The sequence below is a fragment of the Furipterus horrens genome, unplaced genomic scaffold (genome assembly GCF_987537825.1).
Source record: "Furipterus horrens unplaced genomic scaffold, mFurHor1.1.pri manual_scaffold_7, whole genome shotgun sequence".
NCBI lineage: Eukaryota > Metazoa > Chordata > Mammalia > Chiroptera > Furipteridae > Furipterus > Furipterus horrens.
The window spans coordinates 9,097,053-9,109,180 of NW_028327177.1; the positions used below are offsets into that span (position 1 = coordinate 9,097,053).

The 12,128-nt window shown below is 43.8% G+C and overlaps 1 protein-coding gene across 4 annotated transcripts in view; it reads left to right on the forward strand.

Moving 5' to 3' along the window:
* The first annotated feature begins 558 nt into the window (after positions 1 to 558).
* The window catches only part of LOC150003990 (uncharacterized), a 131,866-nt gene continuing 120,296 nt past the window's right edge, over positions 559 to 12,128 (forward strand). For all 4 annotated transcript variants that reach the window (XR_016512257.1, XR_016512255.1, XR_016512256.1 and 1 more), the window contains exons 1-2: positions 559 to 654; positions 6,299 to 6,501. The gene's annotated coding sequence lies outside the window, so the exon portion shown is untranslated. The remainder of the gene's footprint in view (positions 655 to 6,298; positions 6,502 to 12,128) is intronic.

The window sequence follows — 12,128 nt, forward strand, 5'->3', positions numbered from 1 at the left end:
AAAGTTAGTTTCTCTCAGTTGACCTGGCAGCAGCAGTTGACTCAGCTGGCAGCTACTTCCTGCTGGAAACGTCTTTTACCAGACTTCTCGGACTCTCACTCTCTTGCTCTTCTCCTGAGCCACTGATTGTCCCTTCTCAGTCTTTTTTGCTGTCCTGGTCTTCTCCCAGCCTCTTCACCTTGAAATGCTTCAGGGATCACTCCCAGGGGTCCTTCTTCTCTGTGTTCTTCCTTAACACTTATTCCCTTAGGGGATCTCATTACTTCCTGGCTTTAAAAAAAAGTGTGCTGATAACTCCCATATATACATCTCCAACCTTGACACCTTCACTAAGTTCAAACCTATAATGTCCCATTGTCTACCTTCCACTGGGAGGTCAAATAAATGCTTCAAATTAGATGTATTCCTCTCAATCTTCCTTCTTGAGCCGGCTCCTCCAGCAGGATTCCTCATCTCAGTTAAGAAAAGAAACATCATTCTTCCAGTCTCAGGCATTCTTAACTATTTTGTTCTCAACCCATTAGGTAACACTTCTTTGCTCTGCCTATACAGATACCAACAACTGTTCACCTCCTGGCTCTGTACCAGCTGGATCTGAATTGTCATCATCACTCACCTGCACTGTTACAACAGCCAGAGACATCCTTGGAGAATGTAAGTCAGAGTCTCTCACTTTTCTTTCAAAACCTGCAATGGCCCTCCATTTCACTCATAGTAAAATCCGAAGTTGGTATGAGGAAATATCCAGCTGGACTTCCCATGTTTGGCTCTGACTTTATCTTCTACCATTTTCCCTCTTGCTCACTCCCCTCTAGTGACAAAGCCCTCCTTGCAATTTATTTCAGCCATTCATTGCTCCTTAACAATCTACCCCAAAACTAAGTGACTTAAAACAACGGTTTGTTCTCCTTGTGTCTCTGTATGTTGACTGTGACAAGCTGGGTAATCTTGTTTAAGGTTACTTGTATGGTCGCAGTCATTGTCAGCGGGGTCTGAAGTTCTCTGAAGGCCCAATGGCCTAGCCATCCCAGACAGCTCACTATCATGACTGACGCTGATGCTGGGCCTCAGCTAGGGCTGTGGACCCGAGTGCCACCAGATGGCCTCTCCATGTGCCTTGGCCTTCTCGCAACGTGGCAGCCAAGGGAAGACAGTGTTCTGAGAGTCAATGTCACAAGGGCAAGTATTAGAGGTTGCAGGAAGTAGAAGTTTCTGGGCCAAGTAAGGCCCACACCTGGAATTGGCACAGTGACACTTGAGTCATATTCTACTGGTTTAAGCAGTCGTAGAGCCTGGCAGAATTTAAGGACATGGAGAAATAAACCCCACCAGTTCATGGGAGTGTGGCTAGGCTGCAGTGCAAAGGAGCGTGTGGGGTGGGAGATATTATTGGGACAATCTGAAAAATACACCCTGTCATGCTATTTTACAAACAGGGCAGCTAATGTCTTACGCTACTAGCGTTGCCCTCTACCAGGAAGGTTTTTCCCCAGTACCCTCGTGGTTTTCAAGTCTTTACATTCTAACTTGTTTCAGCTCTGCTAATATGTCACCTACTCAAAGAGCCCATCTTTGATGACCCCATTTAACATCATACATAAACATTCCTCTTATGATCAAGTACTCATGATTGCCCATGACTTATTCATTGAATTCTGGCTTCACCAGCTTTATTCAGGCTCCTTTCCTCTCCAAAAGCCCCTAACATTTGTCTTGCCCTCAAGTTTCAACAAGTACTAAGCCACTAAGGTGCAAAACATCCTCCCTTCACAGCTAATTCTGAGAAATGAATTTGCTAACAACGAAGAAAAATATTTCTTCATTCAACCATCCAGTGATGCCACATGTTTGCCCCACCTGCTTGCCCCACTCCCCACAAACTTCCTGCTAAAAAAGAAAGCTATTTTCTTCTGTTTAGTGGTGCACTCTTCTGAGATGAAAGCATTCTCGCTATTGCATTAGTCTTTTTTTAAAAAGGTCTTATGGTAGGTGCTCAGAAAGCATTTGCTCATTTAATGGAAAAACTCTCACCTGTGTGTGATGAAAGCCGTCCTACTTAACACATAAAGATATAGAATAAAGTAATAGTCGCTACTGATCTTATGGGGTCTTATTCTCCACTCCAGATAATTGAGTCTCTGACATGTTCCTTGAGCCAAAAGCTTGTTTCGGTCATGTGGTTCCTATAAAACTCTTAGTAATGCTCTGCCGTGTTTTTCGTATCCTTCCTCACTCATTTCCCTCTCTGCCCTTGGACTTGGCTCAGAAACTGGAGCCCGGTTATTTGGGAACAGTGTTCTGTGATGCTGCTAGCTCGCCAGATTTCTAACCACTTTCTCTTGGCACACCCTTGTTAACTTGTATCGAGTTTATATCCTGTGTATTCTGACCCACTCGTCTAGACCTTCCCTGTAGCCTGCTACATGCTCTCAGCACGATATGGTCACCTAGCTGCTCCGGACCACCCTTCTTCCTCTCCAGCTGACCTGTCCCCGCAAGCTGGCTCTGACTCACTGGGCAAGGTGCCTTTGCTGATTTTCACTCCTCCTGGTTGTCCATATCCTTCTTTAGTAAATTAAGTTCCTTCTAGACTCGTCCTGAGGCAGAAGAAATAGAAACTTATTTTTTGCTTCCTGATCATGCATAGGTGATCATACCAAAAAAAAAAAAGTAATATTGGGCTAAAATAGTAGTTCTCAAAGAGACTGACAGCACACTGGTTTTTATGTTCTAAGTTCTTCCTCCATTCCTAAAGTCTAGGCAGAGAGAGGCAAAGGTGGGGACAAGTCAAAAGTTTTATGGTCATAATGAATTTCCATTCATGGGTCCATAACTCACCTGTTACTATATACTACTGCTCCTTTAAATAAAGTGTCAGAGCCCTGTTGGGATGAATGAGATACCAGGGTCTTGGAGCCTCACCCAAGCGTCGCCAATAAAGGGGCAATCTTCAACTAGATTAGAACTGCACAAATCCCCTGAGGTGCAAGGTTGAGCTGGAAATCAGTTGAAGAAAGTTGATGGGATTTCTGGATTTATGGAAGTTAGGACACTCTAAAACATGGGGAAAATATTCCGTCTCATCAAAAGATGAAAGTTCTGCTTTCAACGCTGCTTTTAGGAAATGCCTCATGCCGTCTTTTATATCTTCGTGTCTTGTTTCCCAGTTTTAGACTTTCAGACAAGGCAGGAGGAGAAAGAAAAGGCCCCTAGGGTCCAAGTAGTCAGCCTGGGTGCTCCCTTCTTCCATCCAACTGTCTATGGGTCTTGTCTATGAAATGTATTATACACCTACCCCATTGGGAATATATAGGTTAAACAAGAGGACAAATTGAAAATAGTTTTAATAATAAATTCATAACCAATTGCAGGACTACATGGTAATTTAGAGTGTAAAAAAAGAACTTCTGTAACTGAAAATATGCCTATATTGGATAATTAATATTTTAAATGCCATTTCTCCCAAATTAATATATAAATTAAATATATTTTAAATACACTTGAAAATGAACCTAAAATTCAACTAAAATAGTAAATGTATGAGAATACAGCTATGTTTGAGAGGGGGAAAAAAGGAATAATAAGAATTTGTTTGTTCTAGCTACTATATAAAATGTAATATTGGGCTAAAATAGTAGTTCTCAAGTGAGGACAACTGTATCCCCCAGAGGATTTTTGATAATGTAGTTGAGACATTTTTGCTTCTTATAACTGAGCTGGAGTGGGGGTGGGGGGTGAAGATACTGCCAGACATCCTACCATGCCTAAGACTTTTCTCTACCACAAAGAATTACCCAGTCCAATATGCCCATCGTGCCGAGGTTAAGAAACTGAGCTTTTAATGTCAGCTCGCTAGTCAAGCAGTCCATTAAGAGGTGAGAAAGGGGAGAATTAATGGGGATAAAAACTAACACTGCAACTTGCAGCCTCACTCAGCTGGGCTGGGTTTACTCGGACTGGCAAAAGCCCCCTTTCTCGGGCTTGATTGCCTCCCCAGCGCTGTTCCTTGGAGCTGACTGAAGCGGTTGAACCAGATTTTCTTGGGCCAGAACTCAAGGACAAGTGAACCTATAGAACCATTTCCCACCAGAGGAGAAATTTTGATGGAAATCAGAATAAAACTGAAATTTTAATTTTGAAATTGAAAGAAACTTTCCCTTTTAATTGAAATCACTGAGAAAAAAATAACAATCTTGTCATTCCTCAAGTAGGATCAGGAAATGATCCAATTTTAGCATCTGGAGTCCAAAGGCGGCCGAAGAAGCTGGAACTATTGAAACTATTAAAGGAATAGTAGGAGATTCAGGAAGAGAGTGATTATAGGGACCAGCACCTGAAAAGGCATAACATGATCTATCTCCTATGCAAATAAAATAATAGCAAGTACTTATATGTCAGGATCTGTTCTAAACACTTTATAAAATAAATATAAATTATTTAGTCCTCACAACAACTTTGCGACATAACTACTGTCCTTACCCCCATATTTCAGATGACAAAACTAAATCAAAGGCAGATTAAGTAACTTACTTAAATTCACAGGGCTAGTAAGTGGGGACTCAGACTTCAGATCCCGCTATCTAAGGTCTGTGCTAGCCATGCTATACCGTGCCTGCGCTTCTGGAGCCTACAGTCAAAAAGGAAAAACAAGGCCCTGGCTGCTGTGGCTCAGTGGATTGAGCGTAGGCCTGCGAGCCAAGTGTCGCTGGTTCGATTCCCAGTCAGGGCACATGACTAGGTTGCAGGTCAGGTCCCCAGTTGGGGGCGCAAGTGAGAGGCAACCACACAGTGATAAAAAAGAATAAGTAAATAAAAATTTTTAAAAATAAATAAATTTAAAAAAAGGAAAAACAAATATTAATCAACTGATCCATCAGAGAATGTCTAGCTGCAAAGTGAGTGGGGTGCTCTGAAGAAAAGGAGGACAGGCCTCTGTCAGGGATCCCCAGGAAGCTGACCTGGCCCTGGAGCACCAGTGTAGCGTGCCTTGAGTGAGGTGTCAACCAGTGGTCGTTGGCACCAATTTAACTTCAACAGGAATCTCCGATTTGACATGCAGTGAAGAAGAAAACTATTCGGTGCAAAACAGCTCAATTGTGATACAGCCGGCAGTGAAACACAACGGAGCGTGGCTGTGAGGCAGCCCTGGGGGCTGGCAACCCTGCGGCCAGTCCCCTCTCTGGCTACATGGTTCTAGTCTCCTGCTCGCTGACCTGCTCTGCTCTGCTCCGGTCTGCTACATTCTGTGCCAGCCTCTTCTGGCCTGCACAGGTCTGCCCTGCTCTGCCCTGCTCTGCTCTGCTCTGGTAAGACATCTCTGGTGTTTCAGCTCAGCCAGGGGAAACACAGTCTTCAGTCTCAGTGGAAAGGGAAAGTATGCTCACAGAGCCAGTGGGGAGCTGACTTATATAGACAGAAGTCTCGGTCCCTGATTGGTACCTGATTGGTCCATGCAAATGAGGACTCCAAATCCTCAGCATTTGATTGGTCCAAAATGTACTGTCCTGATTGGTCAGAATGAAGCTGCTCCAGTTGGTCAGTGAGGATGCTGACGGAGGTATAGCTGTGCAGCTCCAATGAGATGGGGAAAGCCTCAGTCCTATTGGTTGGAATAGGATTCCAGGAAGAGCCAGATCAGACGGCGGGAACACAGTGCAGGCAGGCAGGGAGTTCAGTGTGGGCTTCTCCCTGAAGTGCAATTTGCATGGGAGGCCCCTGTGTAGAAATGGCAGCTAAGCTCTGTTTTTAAAAATTTGAACCCAGTATGTATCTTCTTTCTCAGGATCCACAGAGGCGTAGGCTGAGAGTCCAAGGATGAAAAGCCTTTAGTGAGGTGACATAGGAGGGATGAGGGGGCACTTCTGGGCAGAAGGAGCAGTATTTGTAAAGGCAGGAAGGAGCAGACACTGAGGCTGCCAGGTGTGCTGAGCTCTGAGGCAGAAGAGCAGGGTGGGGGTGCATTGAGGCAGGAGCAGGAGGCCGTAGCAGACCAGGCAACCGATCACATCATGATCATGGTGCACAGGGCACTAGGAAGGCACTGAGGCCCAGGCAGTCTTTGATGTACAACTGGATATTTGGACTCTGCATAGGCCTTATATCTGGGTAACCTCCAGCAAGTTATCTCTATAAGCCTGCATTTCCTTAACTGCACAAAAGGCAATTGTAGTGCCAATTGATTTTTAAGATAATAGATCATGTTCCCAATACCATATGCAGCCTCTGATATATGCACGATGTGACCATATCTTTCTCCCATTTGATCCTCACAATGTGACATAGTTATTATTCCCCCCAGCCCATTTTGCAGATGATGAAATAGCCAGAGCCCAGACTACTTAAGAAGCCTAACAGTTGCCAGCAAGCGATGGAACCGTGACCCAAGCCCACTTCATTCTGCTTGCAAACCAAGCGACCTGCCAGACTCTGCTCTCAAAGGTGGTGGAGAGAGGCCCCATTTGTGCCATTGGAGACACACAGATCCAGAGGAGCCCCAGGCAGGTAAGAGAAATATTAAGGAAGCAGACATAGTCAGCGTGAAGAAGCCCTGCCTTTCCCAGCAGGCAGGGTGGGTGAGAGGGAAAGGGTGGTTCCCTGGACCAGCCCTGCTATGGAGAGAAGCCTCATGGTGGCTCCTGTACCTCTACGAGCTCATGTGGCTGAGAAGCTGGCATCCTGTTAAGGGCATACGATGATGGTTAAGCCAGTTCACCCTGCAGGGGTGCTCTGGCAGAGACAGTCCCTGGCACACATTAGTGCAGCTTCTTGGGTTGTAGAACACTTCAGAGACTGGAGCAAGTGTGTCATTGCTTTCCCAAAAGCCTTTTCCTCCTTCCCTTCTTTTTGCTGCATTCATCACAGTTTGGTGGGGGAGGGGATGGGCTGAGGTTCTAGAGACCACACCCTGGCTGATTTTGTCCCCTCGGCCGCCATGTCTACAGAATCTACTTATGATCTTGGAGTCCAGATTGAGCACAACCCTGTCACAGTCTATAAGCTCCATTCGCCCCCATATTCTTAGTGAGCATGTCATAGGTGTGTAATCAATAATTACTGAAATAGTATAGAGTTCGTGGGTGAAGCTCAAAAGGTGTATATTAGGTTTGACTGAATGGAGTTATATTTCTAAACAATAAGGTCTGACTCAGAATCCTCTTGCAATGGAGTGCGTTGTAATGGGCTTCTGCTGCAACTCTGAAGTCCTGAGTAACACTAACTATGCCGAGGAAATGACTAAAATGTGCTTGTTCTGAAGCCTCTCACACACACACTTCTCTTCAGTTTCCTCTTACGAGTTTTAGCAAGCTATGGAGCATTGAATAATTTAGCAAAGCTACTGAGTGACTTCTGATCTGCTGTCCAAGTAGGTAGACACTAAGGAACATGCATGGGCTTTGATTTTGTGTTATGGCCCCTGCAACCTCTTGGCAAGTCGTTTGGTGCTTCACTTAACTCTGAAACTATATCTTCTTCAGCAAGTTAGAACTGATAAGAGCCGCTGAATGGCCAGGGGAAGAAGTGCTGATGCAGTTGTAACGGGTCACACTTCCCGAGTTCAAGTCCTTGTACCATCACTGTGCTGATTTGAAACTCATTCCTGCAGCTGCTGGGCGTGTGCAGTGCCAACAGCTCACAGCCGAGTTCCAGCCCAGGAACTGCCCTCCGCTGGCCTTGCTCAAAGTCACAGCCCTTTCTGTGGGACAGTTTGCACGTGCTCAAGGGCTTGGCCCTCCTTAATTCAGAACAGCTCTGAAGGGCCATTCCAGCTCCAGAAAGGCCCGGGGGATCAGCTTCCACTTTGTTACAGCGGCCTTTGCCCGGTCCTGCTTGGGCACTCCCTGGCCGATGGTGGTACACAGAACACTGCCCAAGACTTTCTGCCTTCCACAAGAAAATCTTCATTTCAGAATCCATTTCCCGGAGTCCTGCCCATTCCTATGAAATTTACAACTCAGAGTGGAGAGTTCTTCAAAAGCCAAAGAGTTACAGAGATAATTACATGTGGCGGAATTGGGATTCTGATAAGAATCTTGTGATTTCAAGTCTAAGCCTCTTCTTGTCTCTGTCATTCTCTCCCGTGCACATGAAATGAGGCGGGAGAAGTCACAACACACCCAACCCGTGTCCTTTAGCTCCTCAGAAATCACCATATTCTGATGTTAGTGGCAATTTTTGTCAAGATGTTGGCCACCCTTCTGTAATGAATGGGATCTATCCAGTTTTCCCACCATGAAGGACAGATAGTCTGGGCCTCCGTCACATACACTAGGCTTTCTGAAAACTTGAGCTTAATTTCTATTTTTTTTTTTTTTTAATTTCTACTGAACTGATACTAAGGATAAGCTTGAGTGAGAAGAATTTGGGGAGTAAATAAGTTCTGAGGAGGTACTGTACAATATGATGACTATAGTTACCATTGCTGGATGGTGTATAGAAAAGTTACTAAGGGAGTAAAGCTTAAGAGTTCTCATCACAAGGAGATATTTTTCCTTTTATCTTTTCTTTTCTTTTTTTTGTATCCATATGAGATAATGAGTGTCAGCTGAACTTACCATGGTAATCATGTATCACATTTGTAAATCAAACCATCATGCCATTTGCCATAAACTTATACAGTGATATATACCAATTAATTCTCAATAAAACTAGAAAAAATAATGTGTGGAGGTAATAATACAGAAGAGCAAAGGTATCTGCCATTCATTCATTATTCACACTTTTTTTAAGGCACCTACCCATCCACCCACTGTCTGTATATTTTCTATGTGCCGTGAAACATTCTAAGCACTTTCCATACATGTTCTTCTTTCATCTTTACATCAACAACGTGAAGCATAGGAGGTGCTTGTCCAAGATGGGCTCAACGGGAAGAGGCAAATTGAGAAATAATCCAGGTGTCTCCAAGGGCCATTGTATTATACTGTCCTCCCCACGGGTCCATAGTTAAAGTAAAAGTTAGACTATGACAGTGATAGAAAGTAAAGATGCATTTAAATAAATGAGTCCGCAGGTTTCTTGGGAAGGCACAAGTTGGCCTTTGCAGATACCAAGACTCACTTTCAGAGCAAAAGCTCAGCAATTTCATTTGAGAGAGAGTGGCCTGGCCACCTTGGACTTGAGGCCTGTATTTATTATGTTACTAGCTTGTGACCCAGGCTACTTTACTTAACTTCCCTAAGCCTTCATTTTATCAACATGAGATACTTCATTGACTTACTGTAAAGCTTAAAGAAAGTATGAAATATGCCTATTCCATTACCTGATAAAATCATAGACGTTTAACAAATGATCCTTGACTTGAGCTAACTCAAATCTCTAAGTTGAAGTAAGAAATGTAGAAAAGCTTATCAATCACCTTCTCCGGTTTGTGTCTAAAAAAAGACTAAGTCAAAAGAGGACTTTGCTCTTGTCCTCATAACTCATGTTACACTACTGATCACGAAACACACACTTGCACATGTGCATCTATAAACATACACATGCATACACACACACCTACATGTGCACAGATACTCAGGCAGGAGTCACAGACTCACAGGGAAGAAATGCTTACAACATTTAGACACCATAATAAACTTTCACATGAAGTACGGTGCTGTTGTGTTCTTAATTAAAATCTCTAAAGAACTCCCGTTGACAATATCACCACTCAAAGCTGTTGTAAATTATTCAGGATACAGTGACTAAGAAACAATGCCCAGGCTTCCCATAAAATTTCCAAAGATTAAACCAGGAAAATGGGTAATAACTGGCATTTGAAATGGTACCGATGCCAGTTACCTGCAAGACAACCGTAAAATATTGGGGCGTGAGGTGCTTCCACAATGCCTCATTAGTCACTCGGTGTTCATTTTCTTGGTCAAAGTGGCAATTACATGGTGCAAACACTTAGCAGTCGTCATCAGAGGCCCTTTACCAGTATTAGCTAATTAATCTTCCCCACAACACCCTGGGCAGAGGCAGCGCAAGTCCTCATGGAGAGAGTGAGATGCGGAGGCCAAGAAGTAAGATGGCAAATTCTCTTCCTGCTGCATCGCCGGAGTGCAAGTTGATGCTCTCAACCTAAAAGCACCCAAGGGGATCCCCAGACAAGGGGAGAGACTTGCTGGGTGATATATGAGGCTAATGTGGTGAATTCTTGGATTCCTCCTGATCTCCAGCCATGTCTCATATACTGGCTGCACATATCAGCTCTTTTCCTTCTCATCAAGAAAACTTTTTATTTCAAACACATGAAACCAAAGACAGGCAAGGAATGATGCCTCTCTCTTTCAGCAAAGCCACACTTATTATATTAGAACTGGTCCATCACTTTTGGTTTCAAGCCAACTAGGAGGTCAAGAATTATTTCTGGATGTGATTGATTTGGGTTAGATGTAAATATAAAAGAGGAGTGAATTATATCTTTAATGTGGATTAAATTAGCAGGCCCTAATTTAATTCACATTAAAATTTTATAATAGCAATGAGAAAAGGAAGAAGAAAGGGGAGAATGAAGAGGAACAGAAAGAGGAAGAAGAGAAGGGAGAAGAATAAGATGGTGGGAAAGGGAACGGAGGAGCAAGAGCAGCATGTGTCAGGCATGAAACTCGGTGCTTTATCCACATTAGCCTTTAATCTTTACAGTAACACTATGAAGTGGGTGTAATTACCATCCCCATTTTATAGATAATGAAACTGGTGCATGGAGAGGTTGAATGGCCTCCTAGGCCCTATAAGTAGCAAAATGCTGAACCAGGCCTTGATCTTAAATTCTTCTTTTTTTTTTTTTTTTTTCCCACAGTACTGCCCTTAGGATGAGTTTCTTTGCCACCTTCTATCCAGCTCCCGACCAATTCCCCAGTTTCCTTCAATAGCAAGGAGCTCTTATGTAAAGACCAATACCAAGGATTTTACCATGGTATTGGGAATTTTAAAAATTAAAAATTACAGCAAATCCCCTAATGGTGACTGCAGCCTTGTATAAACCAAGTTCATGAACTATTCTAATACAATATAGAAAGTGTCACAGGTAAAGTGTGCCCCAAATTGGGACTGGCAGGAAGGTTTCATCTAGACTGTCAACTCTAGTGAATTAGTAGTGGCTACCTGGAATGACTTGAGAAGAATTCCAAAGTGAATCCAGGCTCAGCCAAGAAAGTACACTGTCATTGACTAGTAATGTGTGCCAGGATGGTAAGGGACAGGACCGTGATGAAGGCAGTACTGTGGGAGCAGAGGAATGGCGATGAACACAACCTTGGGAGTCACGGATGACTTCCTATGAGAAATGATGTCTGAGGTGATCCCCAAAGGAGAAGCAGAAAACACAGAGGTGAGGTGAATAGAGGTGCCAGTGGAGGAACAGAAGGAAATAGTTCTCCAACATAGGAACAGCCTAAGCAAAGAGTATGATAAAGAAGTGTATGTTCTGCAAACTTCCCGCAGTTGGGTATGACTCAAGTGTAAAAATGTAAGAGGTCAGGGTCAATATGACGTTGACAGGTGAACTGGAATCAGTTTGTGTGGGATCCTTCGTCTCCTGAGCTACTTCCAACACCCTGGCTCGGTTGGAAACTTCTCTGTCCAGCAGAGGTTTCAGGACCATGGTAGAACAAATTTATCCAGGATGCTGTATTTTGTCTGGGGGAAAAGAAGGTGGCTGTTCCCTCTAGTGGAAAAAGCACAAGACTTCCATTCCTCATGCCTTTTATTGAGAAGGGTAAGCATGGGAGATACAAGGTCAAAATTCATGAATCATCAATTAGCTTTTAGGCTCCTGGATTACCATTGACAGTTACTGATTACAGATATCAATATAGAAGGCACAGTGACCAGTCTGTGTCAGGGTCTATTAAACATCTTGATTCCATGCTGGCATTCGGTGCAAGCCTTCATACTTTCTTTGCTACAGTTGTTTATAGTTAACTAAGAGGTAAGAAAAGCAGGGCAAGTGCTAAAGCATAATATGTACTCTTTACACCCACTTCCCATGGGAACCCTCTGAATGGCCTTCAGTCCTGTCTGCCTCAGCCTTCCAGTTTTCTGTTGAGACTTAGAGGCCTCCTGGGAAGGTCTGACTCATGGCTTGGGCTACAACTCCTGAAATCACAAGGAGCAGTTCCTCACAGTTCCCCTTTGGTACACAG